The 27,984-nt window shown below is 39.3% G+C and overlaps 1 protein-coding gene across 2 annotated transcripts in view; it reads right to left on the minus strand.

The window, feature by feature from the left end:
* The window catches only part of BMPR1B (bone morphogenetic protein receptor type 1B), a 297,524-nt gene that overhangs the window by 178,514 nt on the left and 91,026 nt on the right, over window positions 1–27,984 (minus strand). The window contains exon 3 of one of the 2 annotated variants that reach the window (XM_080369111.1): window positions 1–27,976. This exon is cut by the window's left edge and continues 17,016 nt beyond it. The gene's annotated coding sequence lies outside the window, so the exon portion shown is untranslated. The remainder of the gene's footprint in view (window positions 27,977–27,984) is intronic. The other variant, XM_080369110.1, reaches the window with a different exon arrangement.

Below are 27,984 nucleotides of genomic sequence, written 5' to 3' on the forward strand. Positions count from 1 at the left end.
CAGGCCATTTCTGATTTAACACACTTAACAAGATACATGAGTAAAAGACAAATTCAGACAAAAAATCAATTTATTCCAACAAGCTCTCCAAGTGGAAAAAATGTCTGACCTTGTTCTTGGGTTTAGCCTCTTAATTAATACTACCTGTAGGGAGACAATAATGCTCTCAAGTCCCGCAACATTAGGTTTTTTTTTTTAATTGGAACAATTACCTTTTTGAATTGTATAACATCTGTTCATTGATGCAACCATCCATGAAACTATTCCTTCATTAAACGACTACCCTCCTCAAACAAGACAGCCCACAATAGTGAAGAAGTCTTGCTCCTGTTACAACATCTGTTAAAACCTGGTCCTCCTTGGAAATAGGAAAACCTCTTCGGAACAGAGGAGTCTCAGAGCCACTGCAGTTAGCATCTGCTGCCTCACACAACACACTCCTACAAGCACCAAGCTTCCCATTGCAGTAATTGCTAAGAAAAAGGTTTGCAATAATTTCTATGCCTGAACATGACCAATTAAAGAGTATTAAAAGAGAAGGGTCACTCAGAGGTTAAATTCTAACAGAAATTCCTTTATTAATCAAAAGTTGGGGGTGGGGGAGAGTAGATGTAGTTGGTACAAATACTACAACCATATTGTAATTGTCCTAAATAAAAGGCAGCTCTCTCCTGATCAAGACCCACTTTAGGAAAGCTGGCACGCTGCCAGCTGTGCTAATTAAACCACTTGCAAGTACTGTCCCTACACACCTTCATCACAGACCTTTCCAGATGAGAAGTCTCATGCCTGATTTGTATTAATATGACCAGCCAGTGTACTGCGATACAAAGAAAGGTGCCTAACACACGTGTTTGAAGTGATGTATCTGCTACAGTGCCAGTCAGTAACTCAATACGCTGGAAAATGAGAGCATGAGAACTGCGAGATTTTGAGTTGCCATTCTCTGGTGCTGCCAAATTTCAGAAAGAAACTTAGCTCACTTGAGAAATGCTACATTTTCCAATTCAGAAGAAATCTTATCTTTTAAACTACAAGTGTACTGGAAGGTTTTCAGACATGGCTGTGAGCAATCCATGTTAACGACACTTCAGACACAGGTCTAGGTTTGCAGGGAGAACATGGTGATGCTGAGGAGCATCCTGCCCCATCCCACCTCCAGCCTACCATCCAGTCCTTGGCTCCATACCACCAGCTGTGCTGCCTCCATTATTGGAGCAGCTCTGTGGTAAGAACGAGCATCCACAATTGGAGGAAAAGCGGCAGAAAGTAATTTTTGCCACCTAGAACAGTCTGTGGACCAGTACCCAGGAGTAGTATTCTCAGTATCTTAACTGCTGTTGGGCATGGGACCCTATTCTCCTAATTTTCTAAAGATACTTTGCACACTGATAAAAGTTTATTGCCAAGAAGCAAACAGGATTCTCTGTGGAGCGCAGTATGACATGTTGAGAACGAAGATTAGCAAGGATTATATACTCTAAGGCTGAGAAAAAGAGGGAGCAAACAGATTCCTCTGAAGACATACTAGTTTCCAAAAAAGTTATTTTCAGTTGCTCACAGTTTTATCAAACGTGGTTTTTTACTGATTCTCATTGCCCAAATGAAAAACATTGCTAAATCCAGCTAACATGCATGTATGTATTACCGAGCCAAAGGCGAATGAGCCACACAAAGGTTTTCCAACTACACCAGAGGAGAAATGGTGCAACTAGGGAAGATACCAGAAAAGTATTCTTAACTTGACTTGGTTTTATTTAGACTTCCTCTGGATTTAAAAATTAACTCTATATCTAAGAAAATCAGCTCAGATAAATTAAAATTTACAAATCTTTCAATTCCACGGTCCCCTGAAATTCTTCTAATCCTTTAAGAATCTCCAGCTTCATTATGAACGTGTGTATATTCAGCTATTTCAGTAATTAATGCCTCAGGGGAAAAAGCATTTTTCAAATGGAAATTTCATTCACAATTTTTAGTTCTTAAAGGTCAAATCTAAATTAAACTAAAATATCATAATTTAATTATTGTGCTGTTATTTTACAGTATGAGTTGGTGTTCATCTGTGCAGGGCTGTGCTGAATCAGACAGTAGCTTTGGCAGTTCTGGGATTTCAGTAAAAAAAAAAAAAAGTCAGCTAAGAGGCAGGCCAAGCTAGGAGCTTTTTGGTTCTTGCTGAATTCCAGTTTTTAGCCCAAGACACAGAAAACTGAGATAAAAATATTCAGAAAGCATGGCTATGGACATCACTTTGTTCTGCAGAGACTTCCTTTCTTCTATGTGCATTTTACTTCTGGGAGCTTACTAATTTTGAAACTTTACAAAAATAAAGCATCTATTTTATATTAGGTTGAATGAAGCAGAATTACCTATGTAAGTGGAATGATCTGAAGTGATTTTTGTTCTTGGTTATCTATCCAGGATGTCCAGGATCACAGAACCTGAGCTCTCTATCTGAGGAGGCAACAAAAGCTGAAAAATGAGGCTCATCGTAGCTTACAGAGTAATCTTCTACTCAATTTTATTTTCAAGTTCTTATGCATAAGAAAATTGTGCAATGTAGACAAACACTTGAGGCTGATTAAAGAACAAAATCATACCTCAAGAAAAAATAATAATCTAGCTTAAAATTGACAAGCAGGGCAGAAAACACTGATGAACAGGAAGCTGCATGTCTTTACAGCCACAGGAATTTCTCAGCCAGTGACATCTAAAGTCACCTAAAAACATGTACGTATGTGTCTACTGTATTTCTTAGCCCTGTGGTGGCAGCACTATGTTAAGATTTTCCTTTTGTCAGCACATTCATCATCTGAAAACACTTGATTTCAGGTATAAATTGTATGCACCACCTGGACAACAGTCAAGAGAGAGAAGGATGGGAAGTGAGAAAAGCTGTTTGAAACGTATGGCCAACTGACAGCTTTGAAATTACTTTGCCACTAATTTTATCACAAAAAATAGTAAAGAGCTTCATCGAAACTACAGCAGAAGTGTACTGACATACATGATAGGACCCTAATCCTCCAAGTATCCAAGCCTGGATGTCCCTGTCCCTGAGGCTGGCATCTGGTCCAGCCTATCGTGACCTGAGACCTAGAGTGGTTCCCGTAGTTTTAAAAGAAGAAACCAACAACATTCACATTAAAATATGCATACACATCTCATACCAAAACTATGCCCAGCTACAATACCATTGGTCTTCAGTTGAACTGCAGTTCAAATATGTTCAAATTTTGACAATGCAGCATCTTGATGTACACTCCCTGAATCTTCCCTTAAATTGCACTTCCATATTTTCTGCTCGTGTAGCTATTACTATAACATTCTTTCTGCTATTGGTTTTATACTCCGTATCCGAGAAGGAAAAATAAAGTTTTGGGTGGTAAATATGAATCACACTTGTGCTGGGACAAAGTCTTCTTCCTGGACAGAGATGGAAGGAGAGAAGAGCAGCAGACTGGAGCTCTCCCATCCTACAGAGCAAACACAAACATATTTGCTAACTCAGGAGCAGGTTCCATGAGTGCTACGTACGAACAAATGCATCTGGGAGGGCAAGGACACGTCTGCAGGGGCATGCAGCTGAAGCAGAAAATACCTAGGCACATCTGATGGTGGAGAAGCTGAACTTGAGCAGGACTTCCAATGCCCACTGAGTATAGAAGGTATTTTTAGCTTTCTTTACAAACTGAAAAGAGTAGTTCCCAAAGCTTGAAAATGGATTATTTAATTTAATTTTATTTTTCCTGGCATTTTACTGCAAACACTCTTAAGACTGTTTTCAGGTTAAGAAAAACAAGCAAAGGGAAAATGCACAGGTTGGAGTTCGCTCTTCTTGAAATTTAGCCCAGAATTGCTAAGTGTTAATCTCTGAAGGAAAAGCAAAGTAATTCTGTAAGAGTGACTCTGATTTTAGGCCATACAACCTGTTACTTACATCTTTCACAGATTTCATATAGTTCTTGACAATCTACCATTTTCACAAAATCCCAGGAAGCTTTTATTCATTAAATCTAATAATTGTAGCAAACTCTCTTCTCTCTTAATAAGCTTTCAAGAATACAGGCCAATAGCAGCATTCCTGAGCTACTAGCTACTGACTTAATGTGGTTATGGCAGCTGAAATTTTGCTGTCCTCAAATGTGAGCAAACCCAATACATTAGTATCCGCTTAGAAAAGAATGTAGTAACTGAAAATGACGCTCTTCATATTAACAACTAGTCAATGTTCCTCAAATCTCAGTAAAGTTGTTCAAGAGTATAATACGTCACCAGTGATATTCTGTGAACCCATGCATTTTGAAACACAGGCTGCATTTCACATCTTGTTTCCAAGTACTTTGTATACATGGTTAGCAGGTGACAATTGTGTGTGATATTCTCCATTTAGCATTTGCATACGAAGTGGAACACAGTTTGTTTCTAATTGACTGTCATTACTATTTGCTTATATTTGCTGGCGGGGAAAAACAGAAGAAAGGGTTTGCTTTTTCTTCACTAGCATGTTTAACCTTCTGCAAAACATACTGAAGCTTATTACATTTCTTGCAACAATAGAACAGGTATTACAATGGATGCTCTGGGAAGCTGCACTAATAATTCAGCTATATACACAGAGACAGACACAAGGGCTTTAGTTGCTGCAAGTGGAAACCTTTTCTGCAGGACATCCTAACTCCACACAGTTCAGGCTCTCTGTTAAGGTGTGCCTTTCGGCAGCTCCTCCTGAACGGAGCCCGCTGTGGTCCTCACTCCCTATCTCCCCTCACTCTATGAAAATGCAGCATTTAAGCCAAAGGCCCCTCACCCTTTTGATTTTTTTTCCCCCCTTTAAAAACACATTTGTCTACTTTGAAGGCTGCTTTTGTTCCCAGCTCCCCAGTGGGGGCAAGTCTTTCAGTGCCTCCTGGGCTGAGCAGCGGATGTAATGTGCTGTGTGCCCCTCGGGTTGTAAAGCTAATGAACAAACTGGCCAAAGCCCACCACAGTTAAGCATATGTGAACTTCCTCTCTCTGTGGTGCAAAGCAGTGAGTGGCATCCATCCCCCCACCCTGTTATCTGTGAAAGGACTCAGATTCTCAGGCTGCTGAAACCTCTGCTTTTTCCTTTACCTACCTCCAGCCCAGCCAATAAAAAAAAAAAGGGGGGGGGGGGGGGGGGGAAGAGGGTGAGAAAAAAAATAAAGACAATTAAACAGTATTTGAAATGAGGACTGATCTGTAAGGTGATCCTTGCATGTAGACCTTTAACCTGCACTGAGCCTTTCCACATTAGCGGAGCACTTGGATAAGGAGTTACCTCCATCTAAAACAACGGTAGGATCTCAGTGTAAGATGCTTGAACATGAACATCATACAAAGGTGTGTACCAGGGCCACCAGCAACGTTCCCCAAGTCAAAGCAGAATAGGTGAGAGAGAGACAATCTCTGGCTAGGATTGCCATGGCCCTTAAACAGCATGGCACAACAACTGGTAAAAGGATTGCACAGTCTGATCCTGCACTGTGCTAGGAATTCACATCTTGTACAGCAAAGTGCAGGGGCTTCTACCCTTCTCCTTCAAGTTTCCTGGAAACAAGGGTGTGTGCTGGCACCATATGGCACTTCTGCATCAAGCCTCCTACATCTGGCAAAAATCAATGGAGGTGCTGACCCATGAAGATGAAATGAACATCCTCCAAGCCCCACAGCCTAATCCTCACTGCTTCTGTTCGAAATCCAAAGCACATTTGTTGGCCCCGTTTTCTCAAACAAAAAAGTGTATTTATACTTCATGTAAGAACTGCATAGGTCAAAGAACTTTAAATTTGTCAAAATGACATGCCACTATAAAATTTTCTAGCAAGACATAAGTATGCAGTCAAACTTCTGCTCGATGTGAAGATGACTAAAGTATGAGTCTTACTAAAACAAAGACAGGCTATTAATATTGGTTTAAACTTCTTTTCAGATTAAGGAGTGAGGAAGGTTCTATTTTAAGAGACTTTTTTGAAAAAACCAAAAGCACAGAAGACCTCAAGTGTATTTCTTTATTATTATTTTCTATTACACCCAAGGCCCTATCATTCAAATTAAAGATAAATATTGTCGTTCCAGTTCACTGCTATTATACCAGCTATTTTTCCCCCCTATGATCACTATCCTTTTTTTCCTTCTGGTTTTTTCCACCTTTTATGGCTGCAGTGCAAAAATACAACTGCCGTGGAAGGTCGGTGCCGTGCACAAAGCCAGCACTGAATCGGACTCATGGGCCCGATCTCCTGCTCTGTGGAGCCTTTCTGAAAGGGAGTGTGCCGCTCAGCCTGCAATGCTGTGCTTGGATGCCGTACAGGTCTCCAAAGAAAAAAAAAAAATTCCCCACCTTGTTTTCATTCCAGCCATGTTTACATAAAGGCTTTAAAGATCCCCACCAGCAGGTTATTTCTAACCCCCAGCCTCCTTCCCGCCCCCCCTGCCCCCCTCCAGTCAGCCCCCATGGTAACAACCTGCCATTCTCCGCAGCAGCGATGGTTAAACATCTGGCTGCAAATTGCCGATGGTGCACGCTTCCAGCCGTGACTATTTATCCTTGCTGCAGAAGGAGTGCAGAAATGGTTAATTGCATCTAATCCCAATTCTACTGGCATGGCAGTTTTTGTTACAGCATCATCACTTGGCACTCAAGGTAAAACTGGCCAACAAACCCGTTTTTAGCTAAAGTAATGTTTGTAGTGAATTAGCCGCTATTTATCCGACTGACTCTAATAGGGGTCACTGAACTTCACCCAGCTTTTCCTCACAGAACAGAGGGAAGTACAACCTGGCAGTCTGCTGTTACTAACATACTTGCACATCACTCGCAGCCCTGCAGACAGAGCAAAGAAGTATGTTTCCTACCAGCTTTTCAGGGCAGGGACCACGGTCTCACTTTGTAAAGTTCCTAAACAGTGCAGTAAGAAGGTCCTTGGGCAGCAGGTCCAGGCAGTGCATCAGCACAAATGATAAACAATAAGAAAAAAGCAAAGCAATCCCTCTTTTCACATGGCCTGCCACAATTCTGCCGGCCCAGCCAGGATAGCTGAAGTGCAGATTTAATCAGCAGAAAAAGATTCAAGCCAGCTCACCAGCTCTGCCGTGGCTTCTGCTCATCATTCAGCGCACACCACATAAGAGCGAGGAAGCCGTTTCAAGTAACACTCACAAAGATGTACCTTAAATTTATGAGTAACCATGACAGCATGCTGAATAGCAAGCTACTCACTTCTGATGTTTTAAGGACTGCTTGTCTGCCCCGCAGAAGCCCAGGAAAATTTCACCACGTGTCTTAAGGTCGCTGCATCTGGCCCTTGTCTCCTCAGGTGACAACTGCACTGCACCTTCCCGTCTAGGAGAGGCACAGGCCGATGTCACGTTCCACGTGCCCTGACTTTTGTAGTTTGGTTCAGTCTATTTCATGCATTATTACAGTGGCAGAAATCATTAGGAGAATGCACTTGACAGAAATTTAAACTCATGAAGATAAATACCGGACTTTGCATCCCAAACTTCAGAAAACAAAAGCACATCCCTCATGTTCTGGCACAGCATACACATGGGGTTTAGGATTGTGGTTTTGGGGTTCTTTGCTTATTTTTTAAACCTTTTTTAAAAATTTTAAAAGGGTTAAAAAAAAATTAACCCTTGACATATTTGAGTAAGATGAAGTCTGCATGGCTATTTTCATTTAATTTTCTCCAGCAACATTTACCAAGCTGACTGCCTCTCATCCCTGAGCAGCTCATGTCAAACTCGCTGGAAGCCTGCAATCCTAAAGCACAGGTATAAAATCTATGGTGAGCACCACATTACACAGGTAGGCATTATGAACCTACACAATTCCCGACCACTGTCTAAGCCCAGAACTACGTGCCCACTCTAACCACGATCCCACGTACACCTACTCCTGAATATATTAAATATTTACACATATGACACTGGTAATTTGATCTTGCGTTAAAACATGCTTTTTAGGAGGTATTTGTAACAGAAAATCACCTTTCTAGGGCTTCACAGGAGGTTTATTTTTATGCTTCTACTCCATTAATACAGTGCCAAGGAATAATCTTGTGTCGCTTATGTTAAAAGTTGTTAACTTATCATCTGAAATCCATGTTTAAGATTCTTAAGCTATGAAGCAATAACAGGCAACATTTCCAAAAATACAGAATTCTTGCAGACAAAACTGCCCTGCTGAGCCACCTACACTTTCTTTCTAACGCATCCTCTGTAAAAATTGTGGGCCAGAGGCAGTCAGTATATCTGGTTTTGATGCAAACTATCACTTATCTATGAACTTGCAGAAACTGTGACATGCCAGAAAAAGATATAAAAGTTTCAACCTTCAGTGCTCCTTAACAAGGAAACATGACTAGTGACAGGACATAAAACATCCCTTAATTTTGCCTCATGCATAAACCCAACAGCCATCTACTTCACACACCTATTCCACCTTTACTACAGCCACCAGTTCGCGGCATTACTTGTGTGCTGTTTTTATTTTTCACGTGCTTTTTAGGACCACGAACTGAGGAGGAAAAACATCTCTTCAGTGGAAGCCTCCAAAACTGGAGAATGTCCTCAAGAGTGAAATTTGCAGCTTTTATGAATCCTTCTTAAAGTTTTACGCTGGGAAAAGGAGAACAGAAGGATGAACTTGGCTACCAGTTAATTTAAAAAATCATTCAAAGATGTCAGTTCATTTCCCACCAGATATCCCATTTCATCTGTTAATCTAGGGAAAGCAGATGAATGACTGCAAGATTTAGCATCCCCACATGTCTATTCTGAACCACTGCTAGAAAGGTAGCAAGAAGGAACACTTTAGAGATCAGAAAAACTTACGGTCGGATGTGCAACCATTACGCCTGTGCAAAGAAAGACGATTTATTGTTGCATTTGGTTTTCTTCCTTCAGCACCATCCCTTGCTTAGAGCATACTTTGGCTCTGCTGGAATTGAGCACAGATTTCCTGCTAGCTTCAAAAGAAGGATTATCAGGCTATTAATGGTCTGGACAGAGGTTGTAAGTGATACAAAAACTACTGTAACTTGCATAGATGAAAGGATGATAGTCAGCAGCCATAAACAATTTCTACCCTGGAAGATGGAGCTCTCCAGAAATCTTGAGAGATTCCCTCTGTGACTCTGTGGTCCTTCTTTTTATTTCACTCAGTGTCTTTCGGATACAACTCTGCATTCAAACCTAACTGACAACATCCTTACAAAACTTGCATTGCCATTTTGATATCAAAACTACATTTCTAGTGTTCTACAAAAAAACTGAATATTTATCGTGGAAAATGAAGGTAAAATAGAACATGTATATGACCTATGCCAAAGAAATCAAGTCTTATTTGGACTTCATAGATTTAGGAAATCGTTCAAGAACAGCTTATCTGAGTGAAAATAGGATCTTTGTAATGCTGATAAAGCCACAAAGACTAGTTCTTGGGAGGGACCCTGTAACTTTCTTAGATTTATAACTACTGCATTTTTTTAAATAATAAAAAGCTTTGGCAGGTATTATAACCATTGCATACTAAAAAAAATATATATCTGTACACGGGGACAACTTTTTACTCTACACACTGTATCAGGCCTGTATTAGTATTTACACAGTAAGTTACTATGGGCTGATGCATTCGTTGAACCAACTGCCTTAGACTGCATACTCCATTTAAAAGCTTTTGTTGCAACAAGAGTGAATGTGTGCAGTGTGCTTATTTTGTTTTCTTGTGCTTTCTTTTGCTTCATTTGTAAATCTCTCCTTTCCTGGCTACCAACATGACAGGAAACCACAGCAGGAGGTATTATCAGTGCTGCTAGTCCTTACAGTATTTCACAGGAGAATCTGGAGTACTCGGAGGAATATAGAAACTACTCTTTTCTTTGTTTAACATGCTATGATCCAGAATGATAAATTGCTATATTGACACAATTTGTCCCAAGGATTAGGAATCTTTGACTGTGGAACTTGTAAAGATGCTGCTGCTGCGCTACCAGATGTGCAAGTATTACCAAAGCCTAAATACCCTCAGGTGTTTCTAGTTCACTAAACATCCTCCCCAACCTGGGTTGCTTGAAAACGAAGGCAGAGAATTGTTAAAATTGCATGACCAGTTTCTATTATAATCATTTTTTTATTAAAGATGGCTTTTGAAAAAGTAGGGTAGGGTTTTTTTAGTTAAACTTTGCTTGATCTTACAAAAAGCAGAATTTAAAAAGATAGACAAACTGACAAACATCTTTTAATGAGCAAACTTCTTCATGACTGAAAATACCAGCTGTATCATGCATGTTAGAAAAAATTCGCCTTTTAAATTGTGAGTTTCTGGATTCTGTGTATGCTCATCCATAACTGATATACAAAAGCTAAATAAAACTACATGAAAAATCAAACCTGTTTCCAATTGTTACTTTGCAATGCAGATGCTCCTTTGGTTTCAGTTTCTTCTTTTCCCTTCATTCTGCATATACGTTTTTGACGTTCTGCAATTAGGAAGGTATCACATTCACGATGGGAGGAATTTATATCAGATGACTTGGTTCTCTGTTAAGATTGTCATTTTTAAATATCACAGCTCAGTCCTCATGAGGGGAATTCCTCTTTAAATGCATGTGTAATCTGATTTAAATGTGTAAAATGATTTAAAGTCTGTAGCAATTAAGAAACTATCAAAAAATCCCATTTTCTACAGTACAACTGGATCATTTTAATTGCATAGTTAGGGTGGATCAAGAGATTCTGATGGTAAAGGGGTAATCACTTATTTTCTGGCGGGCAGGACCTGCTCCTTTTGTGCATCAGAGAGGACAGGCACTGAAAGAATACACAGACTGAAGCAGCATCAAGACCAAAAGTAAATATTTGTTGCATGGTTCAAGCCAGCTTTCACCAAGCACTTGCTTTCCCCTTACCGACCAGGACAATGCAACCTCTGCTAATGCTGACATTGAAGAATTTGGCTCCAAGTCGAAAGCTCTTTCACTACCTTTATGAAACAAAGGGCCTTGACACCTTTGGAGGATGTAGAGACTAAAGAACTCTGATTTTGCTGGGTTCTTACTACTGCTTCTCCCATGCCACTGGCAGGAATGTAATACAACAAAGAGCTACTGTGGATATAAAGGACTTAAGATAAAACTCACAGGACTTACCTGCCATGGACTTATAATGTTCAGAGCAGTTCCACAAGTCAACAACAGTACAAGACTAATGCAAGACATTAAGCACAAGTAAACTGAGATGAAGGCAGGAAGCTTCTACGTTGAATGTCTGTCCCTCTCTAATACTCCACTGTACAGCAAATCTTGCACCACCAGAAAAAGGATTAAGTGAGCTAGTATGTTGTTCAGACCCTATGATTTAGATGAGGAAGAGTTTTTGAAATGTCACGGAGCAGATGTCCTATGGAGAAGACCAACAGAAATCTCTTACTATAGCTTTATGTTTGTTTTCTGGACGAAATATAAACTCAAAAGCTGTTCTCATCCAAAAAGAAACAAAAAAGGAAAATGTTGATGCTGCCAATATAACAAGAAAGAAAATTAGTGTAAAATCTTGCAGCATTAGGTTTTATTTCTTACAGCACATTTTGCTATTACCTATCTTCTATGTCATTTAGGATCTAAGTCAATTAAGTTCTATATCCATCTCATGTTTTATTTTTGGTTGGTTGTGGTTTTCTTTCCAGTTTTTCTTTTTGCACCCTTCCTTGAAGTATTTGTGGTTTTTAACAGTACTCATCTGGACAGTTCCATGGCTTTCAAAGACATTAACAGTACTCTCTGTCTCGGCATGGCCACCAACAAAGCTTTACTACGTCTGACGTTAAAGATCAACATAAAATTTAAAAACGCAGCTATGAATATTGTGAAGAGCAGAAAGCAGCACTAAAAGGAAGCAAGAAGCTTTCCATTGGATTAAATCTCACTGTGGTACAGGTCTGTGCTGTATAATATGATAATGGACATTAGGCATTCAAGATGTGGATCCAGTAGCCGTAGTAAACTTTAAAACTTGAAGAAACACCAGTCTTGCCATACCAATTTGTCACTCGGCCACTGAGGGTACTGAACAGAATATTCTCCCCGAGACCAACTGTTCAATTTTGCTGTCTGGAACCTTCATATTCAAGTTTCAAACTCTCAACTTCATTATTTCATTAATATACAGACTCATAACTTTCTATTCTACCCTTTTTGGATGCACACATCAGATACTTTGAAGACAGCACCCACATACTTGCTTTGAGAACTGTAGCTATTACAACCATATAGCAATTACTCTTTCTTTGTTGGCTGTGAAATAAATAACTAAAACTAGAAATCTACATCTATCTTAACCAAGCTAATAACAAGAAACATGCCACTCTGTTTGGGAGTTCATTAGCAAAAAGCACAGACATACAGACATTCCCTTACACAAAAACTCTTTCACCAGCATCAGATATAGAATACTTTCTGCATTTGTCACCCTTCAGGTCTGAATTTCCAGCACGCTCCTTGTTATACACAATTAGCCCCATGCCAAGGTTTGGTACATTTTGTAATAAATCCCTGACCACATTTGCTTCGGGCTTGGCAGCTCTGGAAAGGCTCTATTCATCGAGGCAACAGCAAGCCACAGGGCTCACCACACAACTCACTCGCAGAATTCCAGCACGCTACAGATTTCAACAAGCCATCCCCTCCCTCCTCCTCTCAAGCAGCCTGACATATGACTGTGATTAAGTGGGATATGAAAAAGCTCCAATCAAGTTTTCTCTTTTTCATCCCTCACCTCCCTCCTTCCACCTCTTTTCCCTTCAGACAACCCCCCCTAAGAAAACCATGCCTTCTTTCCCAGCACCGCATGTTAGGTAGGAATCCATAATATTTTTTTGCCTGTATTTAAAACAGTAACCATCTGTTACTCGCAGCAAGGCTGTCTCTCCTTCTCAGGTTTCTTCAGCTTGGGAGCACCACCCTCACAGCAGAGCACAAGGCTAGCTGTAGGCTGGGAAAGCTCTCTGGGAGGCACCTGGGAGCACCAAAACCAACAGCAACCACTGGCCGTCATACCATCTGTTCATGGACAATGCAAACAGAAAAAACGTACATATTTCCAGCTCTCAGGCAGCTAAAATGACAAAGAGGGAGCTGGGAGAGGCACCATGCAAGCAGGCAAGCCATGGGCAGTATGTGTGGGGAAACTGTTATCTCCATAGTACGCAGACTGGGTTTCTCTTCACACTGCGTTGTGTGTCACACTTGCTGGTAACACTGGATAAGACATTTTTGGCATCCAGAAACCCATTCAGAAGACAGCAGAGCTCTAGGTAAAGAGGATTACCACGCTTAGCGGCAATGTTGCAAACAGGCCTCAGGATGATCTTTGCTTTTAACTAAGAAGAGGTGAAAAACCTCCAGTAATTCAGTATTACTCATCTTGCATAGAAGGGAACCCCAACCATTACACTCAGGTTACATGTACAGCACCTTCCAGTAGTACCAGAGCACCTCTGCAGGAGCTTCAATCCTCCTCTTGGCTTCAGGCACACATTCCCAAAGTTTCATCTTCTTTCTGAGGAACTTTTGTCCTTCCGCTTAAGGAACTGCCACAGAGATAACTTTGACACTGGTAAGCTGCAACACCTCCACTGTCCCTCCTTGTTAGGTAATACATCTACAAAATGACATTTAGAGTGTATAAGCTAAGCTCCAAAGAAGAGCTGTAGCACAAGAGCACAGTCAAGAACCAAGAGGCAGCATGCAAAAGGTCATGTTGTATAAACAGGCAAGGTTTTCTGCAGGTCTGATTTCTCCTGGAGTCCCTCCTTCCAGGATCCATCCTTCCCAGAGAACCTTCCCTATGCCAGAACACTGTTCACACCAAAGCCTGCATCCAAATTACAATGTCCCCTTTCAACATGATAAAGCATAAAATCATGTCACAGCTAACTTCACCTACACTTTACTAGCTAAATTTAAAGAGAAATTAAATCGGGAGTTTATCTAATTACTATCTTTGCCTTGTTAACCTACCCTTTACCTTGACAAAACACTAACCTAAATATGTATCCTAATTTTACGTCATCCTTTTGCTTGCCTGGAGCCACTGAACATCAGAATCTACAGTGAGATTTCCATGCTGCTTGTTTCTTTTTCTTCTTAATCCTTTTTTTACTGCATCCAAGACTCTAAAAATAGTAGAACAACTGCCTATGGGACAGTGAAGTCAGACAATATTCCTCACCAAACTGTAGCAGCCACAGAATGTATTTGCTTCATCTAAAGGTAAGTCAAACTTGCCTGAGACTTTTAAAGCCACGTAGCTTGTGCCTAATCTCCTTTCAAAAAGCTGAGTTCACCTGCTCAGGCAGTGCCTGTCCATGCACCCCAGCTCAGTTTCCTACAGTGAGGACAGTTTCATTCACGAGTTTTGGAGAACGCGATTACGCAGCATCACATCATGTTTCCAAGGTTCCTGTTTACCTTCACACAAAGCACCGTGGTAATGGGATCAAGAGCTGGAAAAGCTGAAAGGTTATTTAATAAAACAACAATGCTAAATTTACACGCTACCTTGAAAGATCTTGCAGGAGCTCTTACACAGCGCTCTCCCAACCACTCCACAACTGTGTACACGTAGCCCCAGGGCATCACCCTTCAGCATCCTCGGAAACCCTCTGCAAGTACAAAGGTGGGTATACAACGTTCCACCAGGTTACTAAAGATACCCAGCACACACAGGCTGTTCCTTTGTTAATAAAAGTGAGAAGATCTGGTATTGGAGTTTCTGCAGCTTGCTCTTAACACTGACCATTAGTCTTGCTTCCAAATTTACCATACCCTTCACAGACAGTGAAGTGTATATGTTTTACATGAGTATGAATGGTAACAGCCCTACTGAGGCAAAAAGCTTGATGTTCCCTGAAAGTCCAATCTTTTTTTACAAATACGTACACTTAACGTTAATCTAAGCACTACCTACAAAAATACATACAGACATAAAAAAAGCTTAATCAATTAATAGCTCACAAGAGACAACAATGACTAATGTCAGATCTTACTCTCTTTTTCAAAGCACTGGCCCAAGGGAACAGAGCAGATAAAATTACCTAAGTTGACTTTTTGTGTTTCTGTTAAACCAAAACTTTGGTGTATTCTGAACTGTCTGTGTGATGTTTCCCAGCTGGACGACATAAGCTTTCCTAAACAATTCAGGACTTCAACATGACCTTACAGCCATCATCCTCTTTCATACAGCCAAGGGAAATGCTTGTTAGTTTGTATAGGTTTTATCTTATCCATCAAATTCTCCTGCCTGCACACTGATATTGCCTACTTGTGGCTGTACTGTCAATAAAGCCTTCAAAAACCTCTCCGGTAATCCAACTCCTGGCCATGGACAACAGGCAGTAAAACTGTGAAAACCAGTTGTGCAAAACCCTTCATGGGTAATTACTGCTTGAGTGAAATTTGTCGGACCCAGACAAATACGTTCTATAAATTGTTTTAAATCCACACACTCGTCCTGTATTTCTTTCCTTTGATGAAAACTGTCACCAGTGATTATTTGGTGCTTCCAAATTTGTAGATATAAATGATGACTGTTCCCTGAATCAGAACTGCAAGTTCAGAAGCAAAACACGACAGTACTCTGAAATTCTTGACACTGCTGCAGCTGCATGTAGATGTCAACTCTTGAGAGCTTACCTTCAGTGTATTTCTCAACGTAAACATAGTGGATAGCGTCTTATAAAATTGAGAACTGAAAGTGCTGTTTCTTCTCTAACCCAGATAAAACCAATTGGCGTTCGCCAGAACTTTTCACCTCCCATATCTCATGTTGCAGGGATCACTTACTGAAATCTTCATAGGCTTTTCTATTCACTTTATCCTGGACTGTAATGTGATTTTACATATGGAAGAAAAGCAGTTGCAATTGAAATATGACGATTATTTTCTTCTCTCTTCAGTTTTCTCTTTTTTTCCTCCTTAAATTACCTTTTCCACCACATTTCCCAGGTGATAACTTCTTCTCTTAGTACTGTTTATTTTCATCATCCCGCATTCCTCATCAATAAACTTTTACCAACCCCATGCCTACTAAAAGCCCACAAGTTGACCAAACTTTGAAAATATTAACAAGTATCTAAATGCAATTAAAACACAGGACACAACTTTTAATGCTCTGTTGGTAAGTTTTCCTTATGTGAAATACTACCACACCATCGTCTGCTCTGATGGTGCAATTCCACATTTACTCCAACAAGACCAGTACTCCCTCTCCAAGAACAAATTTCATGACATTTCTGTCATTCACCATGGGTTTCAGAGTCAGGTTCACCATGGCACCAGTTATGCTGACAAAACAGAGAAGGATCATGCCTGACAAATTCCCATCTGAAAAAGCATATCATCCTATCTTACTCCATAACTCCTGATTATGAAAAACGGTTACATCATGGGAAGGAAAAGCACAAGTTTTGTATGGGAGAAGAAGTTGGGGGAAGGGAGAAAGCAGCCTGTCTCAGAAAATCCTCTTTGCAACAAGAGGAACAAAAATCTCAAATTACACCATGACAACTACTAGCTTTCAGATAACTGCCAATTCACTTCAGTACAGCTCAAATATTTAATAATATTAAATTATTGTTTTAATAATATTAAATTATTGATATAATAATATTATGTATGTAGCAATAATAATTGTAAACTGTGGTTCACTGATATGGTAACTGAAGTTTCTGGGTACTCAGTACCTAAAAAAGCAGTGAAAGCTCATGCCCAAAAAAAGCTGAACTTGTACTTAGCCATTCTGCTGATACAAAGAAAATTTAACACTTTTTTTGAAAGTAATTTTATCTTGGTAGATTTTATGCCAGATCAGGTATCATCCTTCTTCCTGCAGCTGGTAGAGGCAGCTATAAATACCTCATTGTGTGCTCCTGCCAGGCTGACAAAAACGCCAGTGCATTCTCACATCGGACCTGTTCAAATTCACGTGGCTTGGCCACGCTGCAGCGGGCAGATGTAGTGACAAACACTGGTGACCACAGCCTCCAAGGGACACCGCTCTGCTCCACTCTTCAAAACACCCAGGGCTCTGGCCTCAGTATCTGGGATTAATTCAGTGACTTCCAAAATACATTACAATGGGATTTTCAGCTGCAATATTAATTTATTCTTATTTAAACACATGTAAATGAATAAAGTAATGTTTCTAATAATTACTGAAGATAATAAAAAAAAATCTTATCACACACTATCAAAACCTTTTGGCAAATCTTGAAGTCTTAGATCTGATGATCCAATTTACTTCAGTGGGGTATGGACTGGCTCTTTAAACTACCTGTAGGTGCTTCAGCTCCAGCTTAGACTTGACAAAATCCTGCCAACTTTAGCATGTCACTTCATAATAAACTCTGCTTTTCAACCCAAGCGAACGAAATCTGGAGCTTTTGATGAGTGTTTGCAATTACATTTTAATTTCCCTTCGTCGACTGGGCACACAAGCACTGTAAATCTCTATCAGTTTAAAGTAGGTCTTCAAGGGTAATTTTGGCAGCTGAACAGGAGCATGCATCATGTTTGAAGTACTGTAGGATCCTTTTTACTTTTTTTTTTTTTTTTAATCTTTTGGACTCAGATCAGACTCACATCAGTCTCAAACAAATTCATTGCTCACCTATCTCAGATGACATTTTAATTGTAGCTTTTAACTACACATAGGCTAATGGAGGAAAAGCAAGTAGAAAGTTCTTTGAGTATATACATTCAGATGGAGAAGATTTACAGAGAATTTACTTTGCAATGCTGAACTTTAGATTAATGTAGTATCTATAAATATTGTTAAATGCAATTGGGTAAAAAAAGCCTTTAACATAAACTTTATGTTTTCCTTGAAACTTTATTTGCAGCGTATAAGCATTTAAAATCCAAATGTAATTTCATAATTCATGGTGTTATGCAAACAACTTCCTAAATTTCCACATCTGCAACCTCTGATTGTTTAGGGGTTTTTTAGTTCTGTCAAATATTCCCACAGTGTGTGTGCATACATACATATATATTTACATTCCCAGAGTTATAAGTTCTCAAAGGACTACCTGGCTGATTTTATTTACTTATTTATTTTGCTTTCAGCCATCAACAAATTTATTCTCTCACAGTCAATATTGTGACCCTTATAAAACATGTTTTCTAGGTGGTCTTTACATGCAAAGGATCACTAACTATATTTACATTTTTGAGAACATTTTAAAAGCACAGAAGGATGGGCAGGCATAAAGGGAAGCAAAATTCCCACACTTCGCAGCTATATGAAACAAAAAGGAATGTCTACTTACCACCCTGAGGCTCGCTCCACATAGTACCGCATTTGCTAAAACCCTGCCTTATCCTTTGTATAACTAGTGTTTAGTGTAATCCTTCATACGACCATAAACACTAGAGATATATATGAGGAATAACAGTATTCATAGGTTTCCTCTGTGTGTTGATGTTTTAGATATGTATACTTCATTTTGAGAAAACTTCCATCACAGCAGAAACCTTGAGAATAAAACCAGTTTCTTTCAAGCTTTGACAAAATAAACTACAATTTCTGCTGTCGCACCTTTGCAATCTTAATTGCATTTAGTTTCTTCTTCCTGGGAATGATATTTATAACAAACATTACTAGTTAGATTCAGTTGGAAAGCCATTAAAGTAAAAAAAAGGTAAGAATTACCTATTGCAGATTTTTTGTTGTGTTTTTTCACAACAAAAAGCTACAAAGACTATTTTGAACATTCATTCCCAGTTATCGAAACCAATATTCCCATTAGGGAAGCCCAACATCTAACCTCAAAAACTGCAGGGTGTCTTAGAGCTATAAAAAAGGAAGCTGAAATATGAAAACTCATGCTGCAAATAAGGTATAGAAAAATAAATACATGAATAGAATATTTCAGCATTAAAACTTACAGAAAGCAAGTATACAAATACTCAACTTTGATAACTTTTTAAAATAAAATACTTATTTGAAGATGAGAACATATGAAGATTTTGATGTCTGATTATCATAAATATTCTTTCTTAGATGAAAGTGGTGAAACAGTGCATCTACATTAAAAACTTCACCAAAGAGCTATGTGTCATTCACACATGCAAAAACTGACAGGCAGAACTTTTTAATAACTGAAACTGAAAAAATGTTTCTAGCATACAACCATGTAAGCTAACAGAAAAACCCCATACAGTAACTCATTAGAGGGGAACACTACCAATGGTGCTCAACCACCCACTGCCATCAATGGGTGCCTCTCTGCTGACCTTGGTGAGATGTGGATGAGGACGTACTACACGCAACCCCTTGCTGCACAAAGTTCTCCAGCTTCGGAGGCAATCTTGAAACCTGCACTCAACACTTTAAAACACACATTTTCTGATGGGAAATGTAAATATGAAGGCATACCTATTAGAGCAGAGAGCAATGAGAGCAATGACTTGTATATTTGATGAAAGAGAAAGGCTTGGAATTTCAGTTTCAGTCTGTGCTGGAAACCTGACAACCAGTATTAAAACATTGCAGAAGATCAGTACAAAGTAAGTTCATGCAGAAGTCTGACTTGAATACTCATAATAATTCCTTCCCTCAAGCCACTATAATCTGTTCTCATAAGGGCTGTGTTTCTTCACTCCAGATAAAAATCTAATTTTTCACTGAAGCCGTGAATCTGGTATATTTTACAAAACCAGTGACCATAGGATATTAAAAAAGTTATCTGGAATTCAGTGAAAGGTTCCAAATACATTTTAAGGTATTTCATAAAGCCTACAAACTCTTTATATTAGTGTAAGTTCTCCAGACTGAAAGACGAAAATATATGTTCTAACCTAGGAAACACTTGATCCATTCACAAAATACTCACGTCCATTTTATACTAGAAATTGTATGGAAATTGCTAGAAAGGTTTGGTATGTAAAAGAACCATTTGCTACAGCTTTCTGTAATTCACATCATCTTGACGTCCTAACCATACTATGCCACTTTGAGCAGGGCTTGAAATTTTAAAAGCTTGTATGAAGTTATAGCTCTAAATCCTATTACCTTATTGAAAAATTGGCGCTTGATTTTTGTAGACCTATTGAAAATCCAAAAATAGAGATTTGTAGATTAACTCTAGCAGTCTTTGGCTTCAGATGCAGCTGAATAACTTATTCTAGAAGCGAGACACTTGAACCTAAAACATGATACATTGCCTGATTAAGGGTTAGTTATTTGATCCTTACACAGGAAATGTAAAAAGTCTGGTTGCTACTATATTTAAAAACCTTACATAAAGTTTACAAAAAGCTTTATATTTGCACTACATAAAATAAATGTAAAGTAGAGATATTATAAACAGAACAACCTGTATATACACCACAGGAAAAACCACCACGAGCCTCCTTTTTACTCCCCCCTCAAAGCCGATGCTTGTCTCAAAAACAGAAAATAAAGTACTGCTTACAGACAGGCAAACACAGATTTATTTAAACAACACGTTAAAGAAGCAAAGTAGGCTACAACTCACCTTTGACAGCACATTACAGCTACGCTGAAGTTGTTTGCTTAATCTGTCCCAGTAAAAGAAGCAAAAACTAACTAGCCAATAAAGCTCACTGCTGACAGAAAGCACAATGGTTTTGAGAGCTGTTTACCACCTGTAAATTATATTATTATTACTCCCACTATTTTTCAAAAAATTGTAATATTATATCATGCAGCGCATAAGACCCGAAAGCTGTGGGGAACTAACTTCTGTCATTGCCAAATATTTATTTCCTCTCAGGTCACGCCAAATAAATATCAGAGAACTGGTGAGAGTCATGCCATGTGTGAACTCCCTCATCAGCTACTGAGAACCTCACCATTTCTAACCACCTTTGTCTGGACTTACATACAGGCTGCTATTACAATCTTGATTTTAACATAGTTGTTGTATACAGTACTCTTTCCAAACAGCATATTTGTGTCCTGTCACCTATTGAGACAGGAAGAAAAATCACACAAAGAGATCATCTCTCTTCAGTCCATCAAGTCTCAGGATTAAAAAATAAAAATTCCCTTTCTCTATACAGTTGCAGGATCAGTCTCTCTTCCCGCAGCAGCTTAAACAAGCAAGATTTTGTCCTTCATTCCTCAAATCTGAACAAATGAGTTTTTTCCTGGAATTTAAACTAAATTCATGACTAAACCACCAAAATAATCCTCCTATCCTCCAGTTCCTTAGTATCACTCTTAGGGACAGTCATAAAGCCGCAAAGAAAGTGACAGAACACTCAAAGGCTTTTAAACAAACGCTACCACATTTTAAACATGTGCGTGTTTGCAAAAGCTCTAAGCCTCTATTGCTCAAACCACTTGTGGTTTCTCAGCACTTCTTTTTTGAATGATTGTGTCTTTATAAAATAAACATGTTTGAGACTAAATTACTTGTGTGTCTGTTGGGAATAATTGTAAAATTAGCTCATTTAATTTACGCTTGTGGGTTTTAAAAACATAACCGAATAGCACAGTGAGTCTCCTGGTGAAACCAAAGCCTGGCACGTCAAACATGGTTTAGATCATGCAGACGGGCTTCGGTTTGCTCAGTGCAACAGTCTGATCTCCACAGCAGGCTTAGTCCTTTGGTTTTGTCTTCTAGTTCTCCAAATAAGTATTCCCATTTGTAGGTCTCCAGAGACATTCTTGTTCATTCAACATGCCAATATATTGTGCAATAGATTACACAAAAAAAAAATCAATTCCAGACACAGAGCTGTGATTATCAAAACGTGGTACCTTCACGCAGAGTTTCAGTATGTTGTTCAGCCATAACACATATAGAAGTTTTGGCCACTGAATATCTGACTGTCCCAGATATGATGGAGGGATGTGCTCTGGTTCCAGCTACATTACCTGGGAATGTATTTAAGGTCCAGCTAGCACTATTCAGGAGTGTAACTCGCGACTTACTTTAACTGCATCCTTCAGTCCCACTGATTTTGGTGATCTAAATTATGGTTTTCCAGGAAGAGAAATTATCACAGTATCAATACTTCTATCATACTACCCTAGAGCAGCATTTTGTTTGGGGGTTTTTGTTTGTTTGGGTGGGGTTTTTTTTGGTGGTGGGGGGGGGGTGTTTGTTTTTTTTTTGGTTTGTTGGGTTTTTTTGGGGGGGTGGGGTGGTGGTGTTTTTTGTTTGTTTTTTTTTTTTTTTTTGCATTAGGTAGTCATGACTGCAGATAATAATTTCCAGGGAACTGCAGGGATCAACTTATTTCCAAAGTGTTTTCTGCTATTCTAGTAGACAACACTGGTTGACATAGTCAGTATTTTAATACTGATATGCCAGAATTCAGTTAAAATAGTCTCAGTCAGCAATAGGCAATCTGGCAGTTCAAAATCTTACTCAGCGTCTCCAGTTCTGCTCTGCCCTTGCACCCGACATCTTTTCAGGAGTGGATTTGTAACTCCATGGATCCACAAGATATGCATTTGTAATGAAAATTATTAATTTCATATGATGACATAGGTTTGTTTCCATTCCCAGTGGCTAGAAAAACTTCTTTTAGGCATCCTACAGCTTGTGTTTTATCCAAGGCCAGGGGAGATGCAAATCATACTTTCTGTACCAAGATAAGGTGGGTTTAGTTTCTGTATTTTCATCCTGCTTTTGATCCCTCAAGGCTGCAAAGGTTAAATTACCCTGCCCTTACCCCCACTGCTTTTTTTACCTTATTTTGATCTTTTCTTAAATACCTGAACGATTTTTTTTTCCTTTTTTTTTCTTTTAATCACATCAAAGCTAATACTTTAGTAAGCAGCTTCTCCATGCATAGTCTTTAGTTCCAGACTTGTTTCACATTTCTCAAGCACTGTAAATTCTCCTTCCTCTATCTTAGTTTTTTTAAACAGGTTTTTGGTGGGGTTTTTTTGCACCACTTCTCCTGCTTCTTCCACCCCTGCCATATAAATATGTATCTCAAAAGAATCTCATTCCAACCCTACCCTAAAGTTTTAGCCCTGCCAGGTCTAGCAACAAATCATACCATCAAGCCCTTTTCTCCATTTTCTTCCTTTACTGGGCTGGGGGGGGTGGGGGGTGGGGGGGGGTGGGGCAGGGAGGCACTTTAAGTACCAATTTCTCTCAAAGTTAGGTTGGCCCATTCCAGTCTGACTTCCCAAATCCTGCACCTCACCTATCAGAAGGGGATTACACCACTCAATTGTCTACAAGCATCTTGTGCCCCCTCACTGACTCCTGTCACCTCCTCCTCACTAGGTCAAATTAAACATTACTTTCTTCATATGGGTACTGGTGGTAAAGAGAGTATTTGTGGATGGATAGGAAGGGAAAACCCTGGATTCAGTCTTCCTGGGCCATCTTCTGCCTTCCAGGATACTTCCAGCATCCCCCAGTTTGAGAATCTATGTACTTCTTACGCATACACATATATATACAGACATATATGTGTGTGCATATCTATGAATATATGTATATTCTATATACAGAATATTTATATATGTCTGTGTGTATGTAAAACATACATATATATTCTACATGTATACAGAACACAGACACATGCATTTAAGTGACTGTGCAGTGTGCAAAGGAGCACAGCCTACACTGCCACTTTTTAACATCCTCTACAGCATATTTTTCCAGTGCATTCTCGGGAGTTGATTCATTCTCTAACCCAATATAAAGTCAACAGTAAACATTGTATTTAAAAGCCTGAACTACACATGGGGTGTTTTACCAGCCTCATTTTTCAAGTGCACTTGAGTTTACCTTCTGGCTATTCTAAAGAATAAGTAACCTGTTCCACTCCATTCAGCAACATCCACTCCTCCCCCAACCTCCCTCTTCTGTGCTAATCACCTTTCAGGCACAAAAGAAAATCAGCCACAACGTGAGAAAGAGTTGCATTTCAGCCAGACACATTCTCCAGCATTTATATTTTATAGCAGTCATCTTTCCAAGCTGAAAATTGCTTACCAGTAATCTCAAATGGGCTATTCTGTTAGAGTATGAAACAGGAAAGGTAACAAGTATACCCTTGCATAATTCTCTACACAAATCAGCCTTGCTCAGTTGATATTAGTTACATGTTATACTGCATAACCAAGTCATGCATTGAGAAACTGAAACTTCACAGTTAGTGAAGGACAGTTGCCAGTCACAAAGCATCCCACACTTCAACTCAGTGACTCTGCTGCCAGCTACGTACAGTAGTAGCAATGGAAACACCACTCTTCCCCTTCAATGGAAGTCTCACAATAAATCTTTCCAACCACAGTTACTGTCTGTTTCAGAGGCCTGGCTTTATATTTTGGTAATTAGATTACAATCGATTAGCAGAAATATCCAAAATAAACAAATCAAGACAATGTCCAACTTTCTGGAAAGTTAACCTCCCCCAGCAAACCAAACATTTCAGCAGCATTAAAGCTCTGTTCATATTTAAGGAAAACAGCAACCCTATGTTCCTTTCTTCATTTGTGATACATCACTTATTCCTGCATTTTGTTTCCAAAAACATCACAAAGCAGGTCAGGCTCCTTTGAGGTAAATATTATTATTGGGGACAACATTTGCTTTCAGACAGAGCTCTCTGTTAGGGAGAAGGCTGAGCAGAACATGCACGTGCTCTGTTGCAAACCAGACAAGTATGAAGAGTGCTGCTGCTCCAAGGGGTTCTTGATTTTTCAAAAGGGTCAAGGAAGAAAGAACACACACACACACGGGGAGAAGGACTGTTGGGTTTGGCCTTGAACTATGTTGTGATGAAAAAAAAATTATACCGTTTTTCATAACTGGGAAGACATAGGAAAACTGAAGGACAGTTTCTGGCCTTCCCCTCCCAAGGACCCGAGCTCTCCCAGCCTGTGAAGTTAACTCAGATCACTTGCAGAAGAAAGTGGAGCTGAACAAGCAGCCCACTGGCATCCTCCCTTTTCAAAGCACTCGCCCTACACTCATTCATCCTACATACAATTTACAGACTTAAACTTTCAGCGTATAATAAGGAAGCATATAATGTTTAAAATAAGGCTAAATTAAACTTAAAAGACAGTCTTTTTGGAGTAGACTACAGTAGGAGGCAGGGAACAGTTAACAGTTTTCTTCATGAAGCCTGCAGCCATTGCAAGAGTGTTTAAGCTGAGGAAATAGTTATGATACGGGGAAGCACTGGAGCTCACAAACTGTAATTTTATTTCAGTGATACCGTAACTGATCCTGCCTGTATCGCTCATGATCCTCCCACAGCTACACACCACCAACCAATTCAGCACAGCCAGAAACTGAATCTGCCACTGATTAGGATTGGGAATTTCTGTTATTAAGTGCATTTCTTAAACCCTGCTGGGTACCGATAAACTTAAGTATGAACTCTCAGCTCCTCCACTCCCACAAAGTAACACAGAGCAAGGGAAGTGCTGATGCTCTGTCTGTGCAACCATGGGGAACCACACATCCCAGAGACTTCAGACATACTATGTTTTTCTAAACAGAGAAAGAAGTACAGAAAGTCAGACCTAGCCTAGTACGTATATCACTGAGCAAGGCTTAGTGAATGCACATGAAGTCTGGAGCAATCTCTAAAGGAGGAATAGTTTCTGGTCAATATTCAGAAAATGCAAGAGAATGATGTTTCACCAAAGGACCGTGCTTTATACAGGCACCTGAGTCTTACAAGGATAGGGAAAAAATTATTTGCCTATAACCAAGAAATTAACACAGTAGGTACAGTACTATTAAATATTTAAGGCTAGCACTTTAAATGAGTTCTCCAGTGCAGGGAATAAGGGGGAAAAAGAAGGAAAGAAAGAAAAATAATCAGATTCAATTAGATCATAACCCAGTAAATTCTCATTTCCTTCAACATGGGTTTTGCCAGAATGAGATTACAGTCAGGCCATATTAATTCATCTGTAAATTATTATTAATACATTTTCATGTATATTAGCATAGCAATTTCCCCCCCTGTATCCTTAGCAATCAAACACTGGAACACATTCCTTCACTAAGGGTCCACAACTCCTCCAAAAGACGTACCACTTCAGCAGGAAAGTTTCCCTCTCCTTTCATGATTGATTGAGAATTCATCCAACAGCAATTTAATCTTTGAGATTATACATGCTGAGTAAATTAAAAAATAAAAAAATGTGAAATCTGAAACAATAAGCAATGGTCTTGTAAGTCGCAAGGCAAGGAAGGACAGGATGACCGTGGTACATAAGAAGGATTTAACCAAACTCAAGGGCATTTTTTATATTTGTCAGTGGATAAGAGCTCAAAGCTAAAGCCTAAATTCAGAAACCAAAGAATTTTAAAGAGCATTTCTGTACCAGAAATATTTTAATTGCATGTTTTTCCAAGCAAGAAGTCAATGTAACTCTTGTCTACCTACCCATACAACCATAAGGGTATGAAGGGTATTATAGCTCTTTCTCATTGCCCAGAGTAACAGGCTATAGTACAGTAAGCATCTGTAAATTGATAAAAACTGCATCCACACATAGTGCTCAAAAAATTGTATAATGCTTCCAAAAAAACTCTCAAAATCAGCTACATCTGCACAAACACACAAATCTGACTTTTGGTGAATCTTCTGATTTCAGGTTTGTTACATTTTTGAGTCTTTTTCTCTTTGACAAACCATTTAACTTTTGAGAAGCAGACATGCCTTGCTGTTCTTGATAATGGAAACATTAGCCTACAACTGGAGCCTTCGTACTACCATCCAGTTAAACACAATGCTGAAGAAGTCAAAACAGGATCTGGAGATACAGTCCCACAACAGGTAGTGATCAGCTTGTGCTATTTAAAACACATTACCACCCTCAATTAGAGACTGCAGCCTCTGTTGGATAAGAAATGACAAACGACCTTGTATGAATTTCAGCTCCTTTCAACAGAAATTGAAACAGGCTTGCGCTCCCTACCTGCACTGCACAGAGGACACACAGATGGTCCGTCTGCTGCTCATGTACTAACTCTTGAACCAGACCAACCATATTCTTTGCAGTTGTCGCACCAAACCCACCTACAAACACTTTCCAAATTTGCCAAATGGAAATAAGGAAAGACAGTGCTACATTGATTTCTGCATCAAAAAACGCAGTTAAGAGTTCAACACTAAGTTGCACTCTATATCTTTAAATGTTTCTTGCAGATTTTAATTTAACAATCTATAAAATTTATAAATTTACATTTTTTTAAAATATAAATATATAAATATATAAAACATCAGACTTTTAGCACAACATGAAGCAAGAGTCATTGGGGAAGCATGCCTCTGAGAAGACTTCCAGAGCCTTATCTCCTTCTCTGTCTCCTACTTCTGACAAGCAGAAGTAGGACATACATTTAGTGCTTCATTTTGAAAGTGTATGTCAATTAAAATAGGTCTTAAGACCCTTCTCTCCTCACATCAAACCTCTGTGCTCTCATGCAACAATACAGAGCAGTAAGACAGCACCAGGCAGGCCTATACATGTTCTTTGAGAAGTGGCATGGGTAAAATTCTACTGTTTCCAAGAGCTCTCGCTGAGTGTGTGCAAGCATGATGGAGTGAACTTGGGCAGGCCAGTTCAACAGCATATGGAAAATGTCACAAGTTGCAGCAGTAGAACAAATTGCTATCCACTTTGTCATGATGACCTACAGGTACTTGCTTATCTTCAGAGTCTTTACTGATACCTGTGGTAGAATTACACATTCCATTCTAATACAAGTTATGTTATCACATACTGAACTCACTACAAAGAACAGAACTTGAAAAATACAACCCAAAATAAACAAACCCTCCATTGACAAACTTTCTATGAGCTCATAATAATGAACAGTGTCTTATCTTTATCAACCGTTGCTGTCTTACCTTTATCAAGAAAAGCTGAAATGTCCCTTTCTCCTATTCAGCTCCCAAGAACAAAAGAAATTAACTCCACCCTGTGGGC

The sequence above is a fragment of the Falco punctatus genome (genome assembly GCF_963210335.1).
Source record: "Falco punctatus genome assembly, chromosome: 1".
Classification (NCBI taxonomy): domain Eukaryota; kingdom Metazoa; phylum Chordata; class Aves; order Falconiformes; family Falconidae; genus Falco; species Falco punctatus.